The following is a 22,931-nucleotide window of genomic DNA, read 5'->3' as shown; positions in this document are numbered from 1 at the left end:
AAAAACTGTTTATTGGTAATTGAAGTATCAGTTATGACATTTATGTACGAAAAATAATATCTGCCAAATGGCCTCCTCTTGCAGCTCTACAGACGTCTACTCTTTTGTTTAAATTTTCAATGAAATTTTGACATAATTAAGGCTCTAACTCACTCATGACACGAATTATTTCATTCTTTAGTTCAGGAATCGATTGTGGATTATTCTTATAGACCTGGCTTCTCACATAACCCCCAAAGAAAAAAGTCCAACGGTGTCAAATCACATGATCTTGGTTTCCAATTGACATCAGCATTTCTGGAGATTATTCGTCCAGGGGTCCAGGAAATTATTGTTTCAATAAATCAATTGTGTCATCTGCAAAGTGAGGTGTTGAAACCAAATGTCCTCTTTATCAATATTCTGGCCACAAAAATTCGATTATCACTGAACCGATCTCTTGAAATTTGTAATAATAATTCGACCAACAGTGCTTTCAGATGGACGATAATGTAAACCATAAAATTCACGTAATTTTCTAAAAACACTTCTCACAGAACGCTGATTTTCATGAAATAATTTAACAATTTGAACGCGTTGTTGTATCGTGTACGAAGCCATTTTTATAAATGTCGTACATCGTACTTTTTAAATGTCAAAATACCCAGACGAATACGGTGCGCCATCTATATTTTATTTATTCTTATAAAAAACCGCGCAATTTGAAACACCCTTTATCTTAATCTGACACGCTCGAGTATGTGCAAAGACAGGCTGTCCTAGACAATTCCCCCTAATTGTTGGTAGAGACTCTGCAGGGTCCAAGGTCCTTATATTAATCTGGCACGCTTGAGTATATCCCGTATTTCCCTCGTGGGCTCCCCAACTATTTCAGTTCTACCATTGAGTATTAACCCCCCCTTTTTAACTAAGTGTGGATTTGTGCAACTCAGAATAACAATGAATATCAAATAACAATCCTCAATCAATAAATAGCAAGTATAAGTTGAATATGTCTTTGTTTCAATGAGCGTGTTTATGCAGCCAAGTTCCTATTTACTTTAGCGCCCACCTTATATTTTTGTCATCGATTTTTTGATTGATTTCAAGGAATTTGAATTTCAGCCTCAAGAGAATTCAAGTTGTGAGTGACTTTATTCGGAAAAATGTTCGAAATTCATCAATTTTGGATGAAAATATAAATGAATGGTATATTGAGGTTAGGTTTGGTTAATTTAAGTTGGGACATTGGAAAATCAAATTTGTACATGAAAATCACATTTTCAGATTTCAATGAAACGAATAAATGATTGGGTTCAGTTACTCAAGCGCTGAACTGGAAAATATTATAATTCGACGGATTTGTATCTGATATTTATAAGAACTTTGAAAAGTTGAAATATTGACCAATCGATTCCTCATGCAATACTTCATCTAAAAAAAAACGGCGTCAATATCGGAGGAGGGCACTATTGTAATCTTTTATCTCGATCGGCAAAAGTTCTTACCAGAATATAATGATGAGAAATTTTTTGCTCGATTATGTTTGAATAATAATAATAATATTATAATAATCATATTATATCTGAAATATTTTCAAATTACATTTCCGGTTTCCTATACCTTATACCGCTAGTAACTATCAACTTCGTTTATTCAAAAGGCATGTTCAATAATTGATCACATTTTTTAATTTCACTTTCAATGTAACATTCGGCTCCACTGATATTCCGAGGCACTCTAGAGTTATTTGAGCTTATATTCTCTATTTGGGAAATGCGGAAAAAATTCTACATAGGAGATTCATCAAAAACGTCCTAATTTCATTTGGAGCCCCTATTTATAAAAAACAAAGCAATATTGACCTGTAAACGAAATATGTAAGAAACCATAAATTAACTCTTCATTTGATCTATGGTAAGAAACAACATTTCCATAGATTTCGCCACAGTTATTCAAAGAAATAAAGGACACCTCTAACGCTACTGTCCTCGCAGAAATCCTAATAAGTCTAAAAGAGTTAGAATTATTCCTATCTCAGGTATGGCACATTGTTGGATTTGTATTTGCCAATTCCTAATGATGAGTTATGTCTTAGTAATTCATTACAAAATTTTGAGATTTTGGACCAAATTATCATGCAGAGTCATGGTTTTTGAACAGTAATATTTGACCACAACATAATAATTTCCTATCTGACTTAGCAGTACTAAATTATTATTCGTCTTATAGCTGTTTTTCCTGCAAGTTTTCATTTTTTCTACGGAGGGCAATAAATGATAGCGAATTCCGTTTTTTTTTTGCTAAGGGATTCAACACACCTTGAGATTGATTTTTTCACTCTATATAAACATAGTCATGTCTATATGTATATTATCTGACATGAAACAACCTAGAAATTGCATACGACATGGGAGCCATAGGTTTGTTGAACTCAATTGAACTAGCACCAATACTTTTCAAATCAAGATGATGATGATAAAAATCATAATTTTTTTGAAATTTCCTAATTACTGTATTTGGGGACAAATGATTTGAGAATGGTCAAAATTATTGTAAAATCTGACAATTATCAGACCGGCAAACCAGCGTTTGAAAGAACTCCGGACTTTGGTATCATAAAATAAAATAATTAGGTGCCATTTAAAATAGGAAATTAGTATGCTGTTACTGATATAACCGAAAGTCGCTTTTCTATGAGTATATTTCAGTTGACAAGAGCAGTGCCCAATATGTCCTAGTACAAATTTTTAGCTCAATATTGCCGTTAGTTCTCCGGAAACGTAGTAGACGATCTACCTCAATATCCCTATAGTGTATGAGCTGAACTATCCCGCAAGAGTCCGATGTAGGTAGGATTCACATTATAATATACATATATTCAAATGCCGAGGTAAAAAGCGGGCGCGGTCTTCCATTTAGGACTAATATCCCAACACAGAATCGATTTTGATTGATAACTTTCGTAATAAGTAATAACTCATCCGTAGCGTGGCAAGACATCATTCGCTTGGCTGCTAACAACCTGATTAATTCCAAGATAACGTTTTTGACAGTGACCAAACCAGTGCCGGTTTGAGGTTGATTCTTTCTCACTAAATCTTCCATAACCTCCAGACCTCTCCCTTTCATCTTCCACAAGAAGATCATTCATTTTACTTAACTTTTGAAGTAAAATGAATAATTATTTTGATGATGAAAAAAATCATATGCATTGCATTTGAAAAAATAGAGATAAATCAATTTGAAATTCGTCATGTTGATAGTCTTTTTGTGGAAACTTCATAAGCTGGAGATGCTTTATTTTAGCTGGCCATGATTCTTTGAAATCTTGCCTTTCGATCTATGTGAAGCTGTTATTGGTATGTGGAAGGGTTCGTGAATTATAATTAAATAACATAGCCTCTACAGGTATCATTTTTTGGCAAAATAACAAATATTTTGAAAACTGTTACAGGAAGATATGTGAAAAGTATACAAGATCATGCAGGAATTTCCAAAGAATTGAAAAACACTACTGAATATAGTATGTCCCATTTGAAGGATCAAAGCCATTTTGCTATTCATTGGAGTAATTCAAGTTTGCATTAAAAAATTTTGCTTAACTTTGACGGTTACGCTTATATCTTATACACACCTCCTGCGCAGTTTTTCCTCAAGCTACTCTAGCTCGTGGCAAAGTCTGTAGCTTGTTGTGTCACGCTACAATAATTGTGTTTGGGATTGTTTTGTGGCAGAATGATCATAGGAGTTTCTAGCAAAATCAAGATACCGAAACTTGAAGAGCCCTCTACCAGAGACCCTTTCCAAAAAATCCCTCCAGAAATCATTGATACTGCCAGTTGCTGAGTGGTCAGAAATCCAATTTTCGAGTTCAGGGTATGTGACACAATTTTTACATGGCTGTCAAACGATGAATTTATTATTAATAAATCTCTTAAGAGGTTCAGATTGATTTTCCATCTTGGAATGAGTTTTCTCTCTGGGAGACAATACTCATATAACAGCTTTTCCTAAATATCTCCAGCACAATGAACTCTCCCTCATACCTGTACCTAACGGTTGAGAATAAATAAAAAATTTCTGAAAGGACCTAATTGAATTATTATTAAATATAAGATACTTAAACTGTCTCTCGCCCTTTTACGCACAGCGCGAAATTTCAAGCGGACAAGGATCGATGAGGAATTTTCATGAGAAAACCAGGATGAAGTTGATAACCCCAATTTAGGTCCCCGGAAATTTACTCGAAGTTGGACCATCATTTTGCATAATACTTCCGAACTTTCTCAGCAAAATTCCCTAATTAAACTATTATAGACTCTACTAGGTACTATATGATTACATGTATCGAGTTTGCGACCTTCAGGTGCATTAGGTGTATCGTCAAAGGCAACGATTTTCATCCATAATCATTATGGTGATTTTCAAGGTTTTTGAATTTCTGACTAGATTCTTGAGTATATATCTTTTTTCTCGTCTCTTATAATATGCCCCTCAAAATCTTCCCAAATTATATCCTCAGTTTCCATCAAAAACTTGTTGGTTTATTGAAATCGATCATACTGATAAAGGCCTTAAGTCTGAAACACATATCCACTCACTATGGTTGACACTTTTTAGAGGTAACGTCTGTTAAGTTTCCCCTATGTACCTGTTTTGAAATTTTTTGTACATCTCTTTTATACAGGGTATTCCACGAGTGAACGGACAAACGGAAACCGTGAATAGAGTGCATTGAGCTGGTTTCGAACAGCACAAGATAGGACAGCATGGAGAAATTTGAAGGAGGCCTACGTTCAGGAGTGGACAAGATGTGGCTGATAAAGAAGAAGAAGAAGAAGAGCTGAGTTCAAAAACATCTCATATTTGTGTCTTAAGCCCGTTTGCAACAGCCGAGAATTCTCTGGAGAATTCTCTACAAAATTCTCGCAAGAAAAGGGCGGAGCCTATTTAGTACGCAACTGAACAGAGAATTCTACCGAAAGTGCGTATGTAACGGTACATAATTCACGGCGCATGAAATCTCGAGTAAATTTTCTAGAGAATTCTCGGCTGTTGCAAACTCCGTTTCCGATATACAGGGGGTTTTCTGAAGTTTCTCTAATTTTCGTTTGGCTATAACTTCTGAAATTCTCGATCGATTAGACTGAAAATTGATATAAGGTATAAAGTTGGTAGTTTCAATGAAACAGAGCATTAAAATTCGACAAAAATCAGGACCGTACTCAGTGAGGCTTTCTTCAACTTCAAACTCATGAAAAACAACCCTGTATGTAGTTTTTCATCATAATTTCAACATTGTCGTTATCTGCATGTATGATTGTCTCGAAATGAATGAATCATTGGGTTGTCCCAACTGTGGTTTATGTGTTATAAATAAATAATTGTTTTGTGGTCAGACGCCTCTAAGGAATAGAGCAGCTCTTCATGGAAATCGATTTAGAAGTTTTTAATTGCAATTTTTTTTCACCAAATATTCCATTGAATATTTTCAACATTATACCATATTCGGTTATTCAAAATTGTTCTTCACAATGATGAAATGTTGATGTGTAATAGATAATACACAAATATGGAAAGAAAAACTATGCTATCTTGAAACTTATATATAATGGAAACTTGATCTTCAGAAAAAATCGCCTTTCCGTGAATACCTAGTTCTGTCAAGTAGGTGTTCAAAATTATTTTCTCTACATTCTATACACTTCTTGGCCCTCTTTATGAGGCCCAAAACTTCCCGTTTTATTACATTTCATTTATTACGAATTTCGTAATAATTGTTCTATTGTCAGGATATCTGTTTCATAGAATTTGGTCTTCAAATAACCCCAAAGAAAGAAATGGAGGGCTGCCAGATCAGGCTTATGATGGGGTTCTCCCCTTCGAATCCATTCATCTGCATATTAGTAAACTTGTGGGGCATTCTGAAAATTTTTAAATACTTAACTTGATAAAGGGACCTGAAATACTGATAAATACTATTTTCTATGCATGAATATGATCAATATTTCAATAAAAAAGAGTAATAAGACCATAATCTTCATAGAGCCAGTAATGGCAATAATGGAATCAATGAAGAATTATAAAAAACATTTATCAATATTCGAATTTTCAATTATTACCCCACTAAAAGAGCGAATGGGGTGAAAATGAATCCGGAAAAGTACCTAATGTCCAAGTTGTCTGTGAAAGGCCATTCATTCTGAAAAGATATCAAGTTATAATTATTTTTGTCAGGATAGCGTTGTTTCTTATTTCTACCTTTGTTCATCATAAATAATGAAGCTTATTATCAGTGTAAATGACTGAGTAACCAGATATGCTATAAATATCAAAAACGAAAGCAAGCCATATTCCGAGAACGAAAAAAATCCATTTTTATGCAGGGCTATTTTTCCAGGGGCGTTGACCACAAAACAATTAGTCATCAAAAATAAATCCACGGATGGGGCAAACCACCTGTATCCAATAATCGGATGAATACATAACTTTTATTTTTATAAGATTACATCAATTACAGAAGGTCCAAATTAGAATTAGCTTTTTGACACTCGATCTTATGACAATTGTTATTCAAAACATGCGTCTCTAGATCCTTTTTTCTTCACCCATAGCACTTACGGCCGGTTTCATAATCAAACCTAAAGTCACTTTAATTTTAAAGCTTCCTTTAATCCTACTAAAAATGACACTAAAGGAAGCTTTAAGCTTAAAGTGACTTTAAATTTGATTATGAAACCGGCCGTTAGTTCCCTCCGTTGCGATAGGAACGAGATTTCTATTCGAATATATAAATTTTGGGCGCGATCTTCAAATTGTTCGATAAGATAATTGAACACCACCGATTCATTGAATTTGTGGCAATCGTACATGCAGATAAAATAATAAATATTCAGTCGAATCGATCAGAAATATATGGAGCTATAGCCAAACGAAAATTCGGGAAATTTTTGAAAATATCGGAAACCTGTACCTGAGACGCACTTATGACATGTTTCTGAAGTCAGCTGGATGCCCTCTATTCACGGTTCTCGTTTGTCCGTTTACTCGTGAAACTTCCTGTATATAGACAGTAGTGGTATACTTCATGATATAGAGATATATACTACATACAAGCCTATGCAAGTTGCCGACAAAGACGATGTTTGAAATTATGTAATATCTTCCAAACTCCAGCAGAAATTTCCTTGAACTTCATATCTCTCAATTCCTGATATCTCTTTCAGTTTCTGGATTTAAAGCTACGGCTTTCCTCTTTTCTTGTCTTGGCAGCAATATTTTTGCATTAAGAGAATGAAAATAGGTACATATTTGTATTCAGCATTACACTCATTTTGTATCGAATTTAAGAGATTTTTAACAATGAGTATATACATCCGGGTTCATAGTGCCCTATTTCTTCCGGTTCCAAATCTCCAGCCCTTCCTATCCTTCCAGTGCCAGGATGTAAATTGCGTTCTGACATAGCCATGTTCTCTTAGGTCCTCCCTTTTTCCTTTTTTTTTTCTGATGGTGTCCACTTGAGAAACATTTTTTGCAGATGTTCGTCGCACATTCACTAAACATGCCCGTACTAAATCAGTTGCCGTCTATGGATTTTATCCATTTTGTTGACAAAACAATTATCGACAAAATTATGCATAATATGTACTTACAACAATTTGAGAATAAAAGATATATTTTTATTATTATACCTTTTATATGTGACAAGGGTTATTTTCAAAAATATGTACCTATTGTCAAAAACCTACTCCCAACTGAAAAGACACACTGATTATAACGTTGAAAACAGATATTATATTATCTTTCCAATAAAAAATTTCAATATAACTTTCATAAAAAAAGAAGTGTTAATTAGTATTTAGAAACCTAAAAGGCTGATTTTAAGTAAAAACATTTAAATTCAATTGATGACAATTAGATTGATTTTATGAGAAACGTTTGCAAATGAAAGATTTTAGAACTCCATTTGCAAACATTCACGATTCTCTGATATAAGTTCAAAATAAAATTAAGTGTTTTATCGAGTCTTTCAAAATTAAGAAGTATATCAGACCTTTAAAGAGATCATTTTAAAATACTTGCGATGACGAAACAGATTTTTCACTAAACGGAATTTCTATCTGCAATAGGAGTGTTGAGCATCGAATTTGTCACCCCCCTTATATAATGAACGAAGGGTGTGTTGTCTCCTTGTGAAACGTCTGTGCATATGTTTTTATTGTTGGAGAGAATGTAATCGATCTGGACTTTATAATGTACGAGTTTCTTGAGGACACTGTATTCACATTATATGTTTTCTTCTTTTAAGTTCAATTGGTCAACACATTCCGTCCTAAGGTGTCTTGTATCCAGATACAAGTTTCCTTTCTTCTCAGAGTCAGTTGGGTTTCTTGAACGTACCTTTTAAATTTTAAGACATACACTGAGAGAACGAAATAGTGAAATTATAGTGAAAATCTTGGGTTATTTGTGACCAACGATAATCACTGGAATTTCACAAGGAATATTCTGAAACGAAAATATAAATCACAAGTTGGTTGTGATTTCACATGAAATTTTTTCTAATGATTTTTCTAGAAACTAAACCTGTGAATACTCATTGTGAAATCACAATAGAATTTTATGGTATCAACTGTAAAATTACATTTATTCTGTGAATTCGCAAAGGATTATTACAGAAATAAATTGTAAAATTAAAAAATTTTGGAAAAAACAGGATTCATTGTGGAATCACCTCTCGTTCTCGCGAAAATACGTCGTGAAATTTAGAATCAATTAGTCCGTAAAATACTATAATGTTGTGAATAAACAGAGCAGATTCACAGAATTTAATTGTGAATTTCAAGTATTTGTTAAAATTCCAGAATTCATTGTAGAAATACCCCACACCCTTTTAAAATTACTTCGTGAAATAACCATGAAAATTACTGGATAATTGTCTTTATTTTGTTATTGATCAAAGTAGTTGTACAGAACTAAATTGTGAATTTCAAAAATTCAACTAAATTTGGCACAATCACTGCCTAAAATATACACTTCAATATGGAAAAAAAACATCAAATCAATTAAAAATAACAATTACAACATAAAATATAGTCATCAATATGGAAAACCAAAATTTGAAACATTATATCAGTTAAAAAACAACCACAACATGATATTTATATAATCTTCAATATAAAAAACAATATGAAACATTACATCAAACAAAAACAACAACCACAAATATCATCTAAAATGACAAACATTTTTTTCAAAATATAAAAAAAATCAACATAATTGTGAAGCATTCAACTATGAAATATCAGCTTCTGAAAATATTGATATAAGTAAGCGCTTATTTAGACGTTCATATCATAAGAGTATAAAATTAAAATTAAAATTCAAAAACAAAGTATACCCAGTCTTTTTTCAACAAAAAGACACAATCTTCTGGAATAGATAAATTTATGAATTTGTTTTCTATAAAACTTTTGTCGTGCTTGACTTACTTCCAGAATCCGGATGAATGTTGAAATGCATCCTTCGGAACATCTCCATAGATTAAATTGAGGGCCTCCCTGAATACATAGGTTGTAAACACATATAGTTTTTCCATAAAGAATTCGTATCGGTGGTTTATTCCTGAAAAAAAAAGAAATGAGTAGGAATCCAATGAGCAATATTTCGATACAGAATAATTGAATAATAAGTTGTATGCATGCGGTGTTCAATCTTTTTCATTAGTATCTGCTAAAGGAAAACCACAAATCGAAAAAATAAATATCGCTTTCAAAAAATGTGAACTATCTACTTACCAGTATATATTTCTTTTGTCACACACTTGAAACCTTTGAGTATCTTGGAAGGCAGAAATACTTGGAACTTGAAAGAACTAAATCATATTAAACAAAAAACTGAACCATGTATAACTCTTCGCACTTCAGAGTTCTTGAAGACACAGTGTGTTCATTCCAGAATGAATTGGGTTATGGGGTAAGTTAGTGAGTATCTACGATAGGATATGGGATTGGGCAACGAGCAGGTGCCAGTTGCAGAAAAGGTTTTGATTGGCCACGGAATGAATCTAGAAGCAGATAAAAGTTGTGATTTTACAATTGCATTATGAAATTCCATTGAAGCTGTGAATTCAGATCCAGCCGAGCGAAGTCACGTACCGCATAGGTGGAAAATGACTTGATATTTGCAATCATATTGTAATTTTACGTTCAAGCTATGAATGTGTTTAACACATTTTTAAAATAGATATTTTACAAAAATACCCAGACTTACGAGTTTTTTCAGCAGTAGGTATACCTACTCAAAATATTTTCTGACCTAGTGACAGAATTAGTTTTTCGATTACGGTTGAGGAGGAATGCAGAAACCGTTAATCTCCTATATGAATTACACAAAGAATAGAATAAAATATATTTTATTTATATCTTCAGAAATGTATTCATATAAAGAACAAGTCGCGAAAAAAATTTCTACAAAAAACGTCATTGTGGACTGTCTCAATGCGATGAATAAATTGGACAAAAAGTAATCTGTATGGACTCTATGTTGTACTGATGGATCAAAATTAGAAAGAGGTACAGGCATTGGGGTGTGTGGACACAGATCAATATAAGGCAGCAGTCCAAAATGAGGAGGGGAGGAAGCAATACAAAAATCCTGTACACACACTCCTAGACATGCACAGAATAGTTATAACAACAAAAAAATTCGCCTTTCCTTCACCGATCTACACCCGAAAGATCCTGGAGCTGCTACTAGACGAGCTTCTGAAAAGTCAGCTTCAGATCGGAAAAAGAACAGCACAATTTTGGCCTTTGTAAGATCATCAGTTGTTTATTAAATTTCAAGCGGCATCTTTGGAACGCTCTAATGGAAACCGATTGATCTATTTTTTTTATTTTTTTTTTATATTCGAGAGAAATATTTTGACCATAATAAATTTCAACAATTTCGCGTAAGATTTTTCTCTTGCTGTAGACATGTAAATGAAAAGTGTTCGATCCTTAAAGGAATTTGTGCCGCGATATTATGTTGTACTTATATTTTCTCGTGGTAATTTCACAACCGCCTTAATAACACATTGTATAAGCACATTTGTGAAGGAATTTTAAAATTAAAAGGGTTCTGCATTGTAATTTTACAACACAACATTTTTTTCTTCGCAAATTCACAAGAAAAATTCTCAAATCACAATAACTTTGTGAAATAACGTTGTGAAATCACATTTTCATGTGATAATTCACAAAATTATTGTTATTAAAAAAAAAATTAGATCACAATAATGTTGTGAAATTACCGTTTCATGTTGAAATTCGCAAATTTATTGTAATATTGCATTGCAGTTGTAATTTTTCAGGTGAATATTACAACCCTTGTGATATCACAGAGAATTAACACATATTTTCTGTAAATTTCATATTCACTGTAAATATACATGATAGTTTTACATTTTTCATGAAATTTCGCAACACCCTTGTAGAAACATCCAGATATTAGTTGTGAAAAAAAAATTCAACTGTGTAACTGTAACCTGTCCAGCTAATATGTGGGTAATTTCACATTGTAACCTCAAGATTTTTCTCACTGTACATACTGAAACAAAATGGAAAAAAAAAGTTTGATTCGAGAGAACGTCCAACAAGAAACTATTCACAGCATCCATACTTTATTCCTAAATATTCAATATTTAATTCAAAACGAATTGATAAATATTCTAATAGGATCGAGGTCTGATTAAATTCAATTTTTGAAATATGTATATATCCACGGATTTTAGAGTTCATTATACTCAAAAATGTATTTTTGAATCGAATACCGAAGAAAATAGTGATTTTCTTAGTTTCGATATTTGTAAGTTTGATAGAACGAATATCTGCCACTATTCCAATAGTTCGTTGTTGCAAATAATGATCACAATCAAGGTCCTCCGACATTCTCGAATGAATTCAATTTTCGCTTTGTTGAAATGTCGAAGTATTAAGTTATATCAACTGAGGGTTGCAGAAAATATAGAAGAGGGTAGAATTTTTTCCTTCGGAAATGTGTCCAGAGTAGTTACGGGGTTAACACAACGGAACTCTCTGGCGTTAGCCCTGCGGCGAGGCAGTGAATATATTATGTTGAAAGGTCGCATTTTCAAGTTTTTTCGCTCATCTCGTTAACGACTACCAGTCGCAAGAGAAATGTTCCTAGCAAAATGGAAAGTCGTGAAAGATTCAACAAAATCGATCCAATCCATTAGACTCCTTTCTTCATCCATAAATATTTGAAATGTAGCATGATTATCAAGAATTAAAAAAAATGAAGCAAAATAGAAAAAAATTTTTTTACTTCATTAGTTCTTTCAATCTATGCCCCTGGGTACTTTGATTTAGTTGTGAAGGTGGTAAATGAAATACGGAAAAAATTCTTCGACTCTATGGAAAGACTACTCAGTAGGTTCGTATTAGAAAAGTTTTTTCAATCAACTTGAGACTGAAGGAACGATTTCAGAAAAAAAAATACTAAGAGCTGTTTTTGCTGAATAGCCTTTCAAAGCGAATGCCATTTGAATGCATTGTAAATAGCTTATGATTCAATAACACGGGTCTACACCAAATTTGACTTTGACTGCAAAGCATAATATTTCGATAGTTTAGATCCTAATTAGACGAAAAAAAAATTATATGGCATAAAAAAGTTTTGCTTCTGTGTTTAGGAGACTGATTCAACGATAGCATTTACAATAACTACAAGCAACATGTGGACTGTGGAGCCCATGGCTTGTCTTGATTCCAAACAGGAAAGTCAAAATATGCTTCATAGGCTTCCGAGAGAACGTGAGATGTCTTTAATTCGTATTTCTCGTCACGAATTATAATAAATTGACCACATATAAAACAACAATAAGGGCTGAAGGACCTCAGGTCGATGGCCATTAAAATAAACTTTTTCTCTCTTTTCTCTATAAAACAACACATATAAAGCATCGTATTTACACTTTCTTGACGATATTTGAAGTTTGTCTGGGCTAGTAAACAACACCTGATCGAGGTGACTCGAGTGCCCTCTAGCGGCACCTTGTAAACGTAAACACCCCACTCTCATCGGACGGTCTTTTTGAATTATTAAAAATTATAAAAAAAAATGAAGAATGACTATTAATACTGTAACTATCACAAAAGCAAACTTTATACCTAAAAAAGTTATTTTCTTTTCGTTTTTGTGCATAATTAACCGGAAAATCCTAATATAAACGTTAGGACAAAGAACAAAAATTTTTTTGTTGAGTCGTGTAATGCCAACTTTCTACCAACTTTACTAAAATTTTATATATTAGTAAATTCTAAAAGTCTTACTGTACATTTTTTATTCATTTAAGATGTTATAAGCAACATGTTTCGGACCCATAAGAGTCCATGTTTACTCCGATTACACTGTTGGTGGTGTTGTGCTGTCTCGCATCACGGAGGTGAGAGATTTGGGTCTTGTATTTGACCAGAAGTTTACCTCTGTGTCGCATATCAATCAGCTACTCATCTCGGCGTTTAGATTATACTGTTTTATTGTTCGCAAAGGCAGATTGTTTTCTCATTCATCAACCTTGATTCGACTCATTGATTCGACAGCATTGTCGGAATATGGCTGTCTCATTTGGCGACCGATATACACCATCTTGTGGCTCTTCAGAGAAGATTTCTCGAATGGCTTTCTTCTTTTAGAAAGGATGGTTCATCCATCACGTGGATATGATCATAAACTGTTGCTATCCAGATTCGGTGTCCACAGTCTGGAGATAAGAAGAGGATTGCACGCTATAAGACTCGTGGTGGGTTTGTTGAGGGGAAATCTTGACAGTGTCGAACTGTTGGACCAACTGAATTTTTTTATTCCGAGACAAAATAGCAGGACGAATCAATTTTTTTTACCTGGGAACACCAAGAACAAATCTGCTTTTGCAGTCGCCTTTGAGATATACATATATGTGTAATTTCAAATACTTTGTCCCAATATTATGATCTACATACGGATTCTCTCCGCCAAATTTGTAATTTATACCTTGTTCTCTGTGTCTAGAATTCTGGCATCGATTCTCGTTAACTTTTTTCTTTTCTTTCATTGCAAGAAGCTTCAAACACACAGTGTATATTATGGTTAATTTCCAGGCACTTAACTACCATCATGGTAATACTTCTCATTCCTTTTTATTCATTTGTTTTATCCATGTTTTGCTCACCCTGTACGAATCGAATACTGAAGTCTGAAAAACTGTTTGGAGCGATGATTAAATTGAAACTTTTCCCCATGAATAATAATCGGTAGGCACACCCACTCTCTTTAATGAAGCATCAATCAGGAATATTCGAGAGAGAAGAATTTCAAGTATTTTCGAAAACAAACCCAACAGATTACTTACGCAATATTTAACGACAAAAAGGGGATTTCTTTTCATTTCATGATCTTACTGTGGAAATATCACCAGAGGTTATCATTTTCATTTCCGTGCACGACTCCGGAGGTACGGTATTAGAAATAATGAATCAGAAATTCCTCCTTTCGTCGCTTCGTCCAGACCCTTCCGTTATGAATATTACAAATGCGAAAATCTGTTTGTTTTTTGTCCCTTTTCTTCTTCGCATCGGACTTACGTGTGTCAGCGCTATTTTTTGGGGCAGTTCTAGCACCTAAGTTTATGGAAGAGAAATAGAGTATAGAATGTTTCAAATTAGATGTCCCCTGAGTTTGTCACTGTGTACTACAGAGCTCAATTTCTGAATCGATAGCGAACTTTGAGCGTTTGATTGTTTAGACCAGAATTTTTTCTTCGAAGCTAGAGATCCAAAACATGAACCTACTATGATTAAATGAGAAAAAAAATTTCTGGCGAAACAAATTTCAGTGGCGGCTTTTTCAACCCCTTGCAATAGGGAATACTCCTTCTGACAAAAATGATGTATTTTTCATGAAATATCGTTGAAACGTCACATTTTGAAATAACCATTTCAACCGTTTACCAAAAAAAATTATTTTAAGTACTTAAATGAAAAATAAAAATGGGTTTTTAAAATTTAAAGCGTTTCGTTTCTATTGCACAAGTTGGCAACATGGACTAAAATATGCGTTGATAATAAAGGACAGCAAATACACTATTTTGATGAGATAGACAAAGATAGCTTTCTATGATGTCTGCGACGATCGAGGAAGGTCGTAAAATATGGGATTTTTATGGCCGGTTGCTATTTGAGGCTCGCATGTGAGTACGCTCCTTATGATGGCTGTAAATCTACAGCTGTTATTTTATAAACGAGCCATTGTTCTTTTCATTTTGTAGTAGGCGCTGTTACCAAATCGTAAACTTGAAACCAAGCGATTTAAATTTTAAAACCCCATATTTGAAGAATGATTTTGAATAGTTTCCGCGGTGCATTTGAAAAATTCATGCATGAAATTCATAATTATTCAGTTTAAACTTCCATATGCTGTGATAACCCAAATTGATGAGAATTCCCCATTATAGGAAAACAGCGCCACATTTTTTTTATTGCCTTCTCGCTCCCTCAGAATATCAGTTCAATTTCATTTCTGGCAGTTTTCTGGTTTTAAAGCAGAAATTAAGAAAAAAAAAATGATATGACCGCTTACGTATTTTGATTTCTATGCAAATATCAAATAAAAAGTAGGGTGGTTCATTTGGAAAAATCAACTATGTATTTGCCGTTTTTGTATCGAGTGAAAATACTAAAAATTTTGGAACACCCTGTATTTCCCAAGCCAAGTTTTTGCTACTCAACACTCATCTTCAAGATCTCAGGGTCCTAATTTCACGATTTTAAATTCCTTAAACATGAATTGCTTTTCTAAGCATATTTCATTGGTTCCATGTTATGGGCAATTATCAGGAATATGAATAGGTAAGTAGCAGACAGAAATACTCAGATGGGGATAGAAAAGCAAAAAAAGTTATGATAAATAGGGTGTCCGATTTGAAATAACGAAGTTTGTAGTATTTTTTCGTATAAGTCGCAATGACGCAACATTGAAAATAATTTAGTCAGATAGATCAGGAGTGTAAACCCTAGTACCCAAATTTCCAGAATAATCCTATGATTCCTTCTCCATGAAGGTCAAATAAGCCACCCACCGTGGGACACCCGGTATGCAGTCTTTGACTCGTACGAATATTTTAACATTCTTAAGGTCAAAAGAAATGCTCTTTCCTCTACCTATTTTTCCGATTCGGCCCTGATAAAAAGATTTTTTTAAGTTTTCATAATGAGCTGTGTCATCCCTGGAAAAACAAAATCACCAGAATAACTAGCTAAATCTGTGACTCTACAGATCTGTGGGAAGTACCCAAATTTTCCAATTTCACAGATATTTTCTAATTTTTGATCAAATTACTCTCAAACGGCGCATTATACGAAAAGATGTGAATAATACTTTTATTTTACAAAACGTTCAAATATTTATCAGATAGCGTCCAACTTGGTTTCAAGATTTGGGTTCTTTGAATGCTTGGTATTTTTATGGTAGGTAATGAGAAAACTGGAAGACGTGGGTGATATCTTGTACTCGAAAAAAAAGCTAGGTTTAAAAGATACAGACTGTTGAAAAATCATTAACGGTTTTATCGAAGGAAATGAATTTCGGAATATACATACCTAGTTTTTCATTTATTTCATGAATCTTTTTCGAAAACAAGATATCAACTACGTCTTCCAGTTTTCTCATTACGTTCCACTAAAATACCAAAAATTCAAAGAACTCAACTCTTGAAACTAAGTTGGACGCTATCTAATGAATATTTGAACATTTTGTAAAATAAAAGTATTCTTCATATTTTCTCGTATAATGCTTCGTTTCCGAGGAATTTGATGTTCAAAAATTAAAAGGTAACTATGAAATTTAAAATTGGGTACTTTGGGTTAATACAACTCTATTTAAAAGATCCATAGATGTGTAGTGTCACAGATTTAGCTAGTTATTATGAAGGTTATGTTGTTTTTTCAGAAAACTCAAAAATGGTTATATTTTTTCATCAGAGACGAATCGAAAAAAATGGTAGAAGAAAAAAGGAATCTACTGTTAAAATATCTTATCCGTTGAAAAATACACGCTGTTGAAAATCCATAGAAAAATTCAATTTTTCATTATATCTCACAAACAAATATAGTTCATAATGGATATGAGATTAATCTTCTCCGAACACCAAACTGCACCCATATCTTCTAGTTTCATCATTATGACCATAACATTTCATATTAATACTAGGAACTCAAAGAGCCTAACTCTTAAAAATTAGTTTGAAGTGAATTTCCATTTACCGTTGTGAGATTCCCTACCATTTGGTCAGTGTATCGCTGCTGAAAAACCCACTGACAGTAGGTATAATAACAATTGTTATTATTCATTGTTTCCTGATTTGTTCTCGTTAAATGGCTAATTCTATGAAAATGTTCAAGTCCATTATTTTAACGCACCCTGTAATGTAATGAAGATTTGAGGGCTTGAACCTTTATTCTTGCTGCAGCAGGATAAATTCGCGTTTGGGGACGCATATGTTGTAATGGTCGCTTGGCTGCTTCAAGATACTGCTGGAGGGATATTGGGGCGATAATTTTACTATTTGCTGATGCAGCGGCCGACGGATTTTTTTCTTTCTTGATGATAATGACCAACCGTGCGAGACTCACAAACCATCGCTTAGGTGGCTAAGAATTTTATGCAGTAGCAGCTCGTCCGTGACTATCGCAGGTCAGGCGTGCTATCCCAAGAAATTGAAATATCAATCAATAATGTAAACAGGATGATAATGCCTTCATATCAAGGGCTAAGGCGAAAAATAACATTCAAAATTAATTATTAATACATTACATCGATATATAAATCAACAAATATTAAGATGTGAATCAAATTGGCAACAACTACACTGTTGATGCACGGGGTATCAACAGAAAGACCATTTTATCGAAGAAGAGGAGATGCTGCCATGATTTCGATCGTATTTATCCTCAAAAGAGCAACACAACTCCCACCTCGATGAAAAATATCCCTCTGGAATGCATTCTTCTTCCTTAGCTCTACAAACTCGGGTGGGTTTTGGCTGACTGCACCACTTTCCTCCATGACTGACGAACATTCATGATGAATGCTAAATGCAGTTCCTGCAAACCTGGAGTATGGAGCACATCAATTCATTCTGGGAGTTAAGAAGGGAAATTGAGTTTAATCTCAGTGCAATATCTGTCACCAGAGTAACCGTAGTAACCGCTCTGAAATTCTCGGCTACATACGTCTACCCCTGATTATTATATCCGCGCAGCGTTTACTGCGTAAACACGAGTGTTTCCACGGCTCTCTCGAGTCACAGGGAAAAGAGTAAAAACACATAGATGAAGGCTGTCATCTTCACTCGGGGGGCTTTAGGAGGAAAATTGAGTTATATCTCGATTCCTGTTAGATGGCGCTAGTGTTGATTCAAGCTTCATAGCGACTAATCAAATCGAATAAAGGGTCAATGAATTCGTTTTGTTTTCATCGGGGTGTGAGTTGTGTTGCCGTGACGAGGTGAAATGAGACCAAAATCATATTCAGCATCTGATTTTCCCCGGTTAAATGGACCTTGGATTAGTAGCATTTGTTGATTTTCATATCAGTGGTTGTTATACATTTGAATCAATTTCCTTCATTGACCACAATATTTTCGCATTTAGTAGGTGACCTTGTACAGCGAATAAAATAAAGAAAGAAATAAAATGAAACAAGATAGTAAAAAACCCTATAAGCAGATCAATACCTATATGCTGCTCACGTGATGACCATAAAGACGCATTTTGCATTCATTGTTATCGTGCCTTTACTTCACATACGTTCATTTAATTTTCATAGAATAACCAGATATGTTTTTATGTGTTAATATCAATACTCATTAAAATGTTTCAGTTTACAGGTTAACCACCTATGGAAAATAGTTGGTTTCGTGTTGAAACACCTCATTTATTGTCACCTCAATTTGGAATTGACCAGATGGTTTTGGAGGAAATGTATACAGAGTGAGTCTTTGACTCGTACAAATCTTCAACAGTAGATTTTTGAGGTCAAAAGAAACACTTTTATCCTGTACCATTTTGTCCGATGCGGCCCTGATAAAAAGATATAGACGTTTCAAGTTTTCATGATCAGCTATGCCACCCCTGGAGGAACAAAATTTTTTTCAGAAAAATAAGCTAAATCTATGACACTACACATCTGCCATCTGCGGATCTTTCAAACAGAATTGTATTCAGCCAGAGTACCCGATTTTCCGAATATCATAGATTTTTTATTTTTTTTGAACCTCAAATTACTCGAAGAAGGCACATTAAACGAAGAAATATCAGGAATGCTTTCATTTTACAAATTTCAAATATTCATCAGATAGTGCCCAACTTATTTTCAAAAGTTGGGTTCTTTGAATTTTTTGTATTTTCATGGTACCTTATGGTCCTAATGAGAAAACTGGCAGACGTGGGTGATATTTTGTGTTCCAAAAAGATTAATCAGATAAATGTTTGTGAAATAGAACTAAAATAACATTATATTGTGGTTTTTCAACAGCCTCTATCTTTTAAAACGAGCCAATCCAGAAAAAATGGTATAGGAAAAAAGAGTTAATTACAACTTCAAGAATATACTGTTGAAATATTTTTACGAGTCAAAGACTCACCTTGTATAAGTAAATTTACTAATTATTCAGAATGTAAATCATTTAATAAAATGAATACAGATCCGATCGGTGAATCAATTTTATTCTTTATATTTTAACTCTATATATAGTTTTGGTTATTTACGGTTGTCGTTGTTTGCAGTTTCTGCTGGGTCATTTATTTTTTTTTGTGTGATAGATGGCGTAGCGATTCGTCTCCGGATCAAGTTTGAAAATTTCCCGCTTTTTTATCTTTGTTATCACAGATGCGTTTCTTTATATTTTCTATTATTCCTTTGCTGTTATTTCAGCCTTTTTGGGGTTAAAAATTTATTCAATCATTGTGATATGATTTACATTCATGTATTCATGATTTCAATCAAACAACTCTTTCTGAGCGAATTACTTTCGAAGATTCTAATGTGAGTACTAAAAGATATGCCTGACATTCTACCTTCCTTGTCATTTTCTGCTATTAATTATTTTTATCAAGTTGACTATTTTCTTTTCAATATTTAATTGTGATTTTTTCACCTATTCAACTTTTGTAAAAGGTCAATTCGTGTGATTTCATTATCTCTACTTAATCCCATTTATTAAGTATTGCCCAGTTGTTTTTTTTCCATTCATAGTTTATGTTTTTTTTTCTGATGAGTGTTTTTCTTGAGAGTTGAGCTTCTATTGGCTCGAAACATGTTGAGTAATTAAAATCATCTAAGTCATTATCTGGTTTAGTTTATGCAACTTTGGTATGCATTGCCCAGGTATTAGGACATTTTAATTGGTTTCGAATGTAATCTATACGATACTTTTCAAAGATCGCGACAAATCTTATATTGGACAAATAACAAGAGGAGAAAATATTCCAATATCACGGCATCGCAGAGGCAGCTTGAATATACACAAATCACAATTCAGTCGAGAGAAAGGACAATAATTATTATCGCCCTAGCAGAGCAGCGTCTTGAGAGAGTTTCACAGCTTCAACTCTGCCAATGTATCTATACTTGGACATATTTATTATCGATATATTGGAAAGAATGGTGAAAGCACTGATGTGAGTTAAGACCTTTAGCGTGCTTGCTCAAATTTATAACTGGGGCGTCACCACTCCAGGTACGGAACTCGCCTATCGCGTAAAACCTCCCTCAAAATTTCGAGTTTCAATTTTTTTATTCCTGTGATTTTATCGATGATAACGCGCATCGTTGAAGTAGACTTTGGAATTTTTGAAATCGATGTTCGTGTCTTAGCTCAACGCTTAGCTTAACACCATACTATTCACAGAGTGAAATTATGTGAAATTATCAATAACATACGCCTTAGCGTAATTTTCGATATAAAAACTTAGAGGAGAAAATTCTTGATTGAAGATTCTTGCAGAAATCCAAAGTTCTAACTTGAGTGTTTCATTAAATTGAAGGCATGCCCACAAATTGTTATAGTTGACAATAAAAAAATTAATAATATAGAAATAGAAATATTTAGATGAATCATATGAACAGGAGAGGAATAGGTTATTGTTAACCAAACAATTTCCAAGCAACCGTATACATGTTTGTCCCGTTTATACTCCATTCACTTTATTATTGAATTGATGTGGCTGATACTTGATGAAAATCCATAACTGAACTTAAAACAGATTATACCATTTTCACAAAATAATTTTTCAAGCCACGACACGTGTTTCGCTATCACAATAGAATCTTCAGGTGGGTGAAGGTTGACTATATTTACTAGTTTCCGCATTTTGTGAAAACCGTATATTCTGTTTCAAATTTTGGGTTTCAAATCAGCGTTTTGTTGTCCGTTCTACGTAAATTCTCAGTAATTATGTACTTCCCACAATGTGAATTAACTTCAAAAAATAAATGAATTGGAAAATTATTTTTCGCATAATAAAGTACTGTGGAAATACTGATCGTCAAGATCGTCAAGAACAGGCCTAAGGCCTAACATAAGAAGAAGAAGAAGAAGAGGAAATACTGAATTACATTTTTCAAATTGTAATTCCAAATTTGCCATTGCAGGTCTTTTCTAAAAATAAAGTCCTCAAATGCCATCACCTTTTTCTCTTTTTCAATCAATTTCGGCATTTTTGTAATATTATTTAATATAAGTTGTGGCAACGTCGTTATGAAATTAACAATATTTCATCATTACCAACTTTACTCCGTTCTAGTCACCAAAACTAATGAAAATTGTTTCATGGCCAACCGAGTGCTTTTATGAAGGTGAATGGAGTATAGTTAAGATGCACAAACTTTGTCAATTCCCCATGTATTGAATGATGAGAAAAGAAATAAATTTACTTTTCAATTTGTTACCTGCTTGTAAATAATAACATCATTCTCAAAATTCACGAATGAATTCAATTCCAACTGTTAATTCTTTTTTGATTGGGTTGAATAACTAAAATGTCTATTTCCATTGCATTCAATTATTCTCGTCTCTGCTGTATTGTCGATTTACCTTTCCAATTGGTTTGTCCATACAGCTGATATACAGGGTGAGTCTTTGATTCGTAAAAATATTTCAACAGTAGATTTTTGAAGTCAGAAGAAACACTTTTTTTCTATCAAATTTTCCGAATCGGCTCGGTTAAAAAGATATAGGCTGTTGAAAAACCACAAAAATCGAAAAGTCGACTATTTTTGGAGAGTAATTTTCGTCCTGATTTACTTCTCGTACTGATTTACTTTTCGTCCGGCTGTTCGTCACTAAGAAATATATTAGATCCCGGGCCATTGAATCAATTTTGTGAATACAGAATTTGATGACAACATAAGTGCTTGGACAATAACTGTCATTTGATGTTGTCAAATTAATTCTTCACAAAAACTTTTTCCTAGGAGTAGGAGTAAAAAAAAATAAATTGAATAAGGAATAATTCCACACTACCCATTGAAATTTTCAATTTTTTTTTTCGATAGAGTTGAATATTTCACTTTGTTCCGACACGATTCATAGGTATTTCAACATTTTCAATTTTATGAATGGTTCTCAATAAGTTCATTCAAAGGTATATTTTTGTACGCTTTTCCGTTAAATCAATATTCAGAATAAGGATTACTCCGAAAATACGTTAAAATTCACAATGAGTTTAAAATTGAAGGCATTTTGTCGAATCGAGGTGAGCTATTATTTTGTCTAATTTCATGTTCATTCGATTTTCACACAATAACCAGGTGTCCGATAAAAAAAGCATGAAGATACGTTTATATACGTGGAAAACAAACGTCCGTTAAAAATAAACATATATAATAGCTTGTTTGATAATCAA

At 33.5% G+C, this 22,931-nt stretch overlaps 1 protein-coding gene across 1 annotated transcript in view; it reads left to right on the top strand.

Annotated features, from left to right (window-relative positions):
• The window catches only part of LOC123306869 (nephrin-like), a 429,730-nt gene that overhangs the window by 257,608 nt on the left and 149,191 nt on the right, over window positions 1-22,931 (top strand). The gene's annotated exons all lie outside the window — the stretch shown is intronic.

This window comes from Coccinella septempunctata, chromosome 2 (assembly GCF_907165205.1).
Source record: "Coccinella septempunctata chromosome 2, icCocSept1.1, whole genome shotgun sequence".
NCBI classification, from domain to species: Eukaryota; Metazoa; Arthropoda; class Insecta; order Coleoptera; family Coccinellidae; genus Coccinella; species Coccinella septempunctata.
Note: the sequence above shows the minus strand (reverse complement) of the source record. Positions and strands in the feature narration are given on the sequence as shown.